Here is a 1,479-nt window from a genome sequence, read left to right as displayed (position 1 = left end):
TGAACTCCTACGACCACTAGGGTAACACAACGGGACCGCAACTAGGTGGACCCAAGTGAGCCACTCACGTTTGTTTGAGTGGCTGCCCTTCTTACCTAACCTAACCATATCAAGTTAAACTTTAAACTTTACTCAACAAAAGTATTGTAAAAAACAAATCTATAAGCAATAGTTTGACATCTTTATTGATTGTTATTTTCTACACTTGACAGTTTCTGTTTTTACTCTTTTTATATATCCAAGAAATAAAAATATTTCCACTTTAATTGTTTATATACAATTACACTATCTCCCCAAAATATGCATAAGAGGAAAATAAAAATTTCATTATTTACAATTAATTTAGATTACTCGTTGTGTTTTCTATATACCACAAGCAAAGCACGCGACTTTTAAAACCCGCATGGGGTCTGTATATTTTACTCTATATAATGTTTATCTTTATTATAATTTTTTGGAGAAATAACATTGTCAAGAAAAAAAAGCAGAAAATATGAATGGACAAAATCTTATAGACGATTTGTTTATATTTATTATGACATCATTAAGTTAATAAGTTTTGAACTAGATTATGTACTTTATATATATATATATGAAAATTTTTAATCAATTTGTTTTTATTTCAAGTTGAGATTCATTCCTTTTTTTTTCTTACTATTTTTTTATCGATTTTTGGAGGGGAGTATTAAGGAATGTTTCTTTTTGCTGAAATCTAATAAAATATGCAAATTAAGCTTAATGAAATGACTATGATCATTTGCCGTAATTTATAGGAATGATTTATAACTTCCTTTAAAAAGATTGAAAGAATATTTTCTAAACAAAACGTTTCTTTGTATGCAAATAGAAATAATAATAATAAATTTTTGTATTTTTGTTTGCAGTTAGAATAATAATTTCTTTTGATAGCTAGATTTGTAATTGCTAAAATATTTTTTGTTAAAATTAGAAAATTTAACTTTTTAATTCTCTTTAAATCCTTAAAAAAAGAAATGAAATAAGTGTCAAAAGCCACAAAAGATTATTATTAATTGAATGATAAATCATTAAAGGCTAGAGTTCGAATTTTTTCACTTTTTAAAATGTTTAAAGTTTTAATTACATTAGTATTTACCCAGCAAAAAAAAAAAAAGAACTTCCAAAGAAGCGAAAAAGAAGTAGAATTTACTTTATGGAATTACTGAAAAAGAACTGAGGAAGTGATGATTTTAAGAAAGGCTTGTCATAGGAGGTATGTTCTTTTTATTTGATTTCAAATTCACTGCATCTGACAGTAGTTTGTCCGACACCTGGTTAAGGATTTGATGTCCACAGACTCGCGGTGATGTAACATTAATCCTTCTTTTAAACTCTCCTATTATCTATCTATTCATCTAACTATCTATTTATCTATCTATCTATCTATCTATCTATCTATCTATCTATCTATCTATCTATCTATCTATCTATCTATCTATCTATCTATCTATCTATCTATCT

The 1,479-nt window shown here is 26.4% G+C and overlaps 1 protein-coding gene across 2 annotated transcripts in view; it reads left to right on the top strand.

Moving 5' to 3' along the window:
- Positions 1-1,479, top strand: part of LOC111684018 (G2/mitotic-specific cyclin-A) — a 41,828-nt gene that overhangs the window by 2,019 nt on the left and 38,330 nt on the right. The window lies entirely within an intron of this gene.

This window comes from Lucilia cuprina, chromosome 5 (genome assembly GCF_022045245.1).
Source record: "Lucilia cuprina isolate Lc7/37 chromosome 5, ASM2204524v1, whole genome shotgun sequence".
NCBI lineage: Eukaryota > Metazoa > Arthropoda > Insecta > Diptera > Calliphoridae > Lucilia > Lucilia cuprina.
The sequence above is the reverse complement of the archived record's forward strand: the minus strand, read 5'-3'. Positions and strand labels throughout refer to the sequence as shown.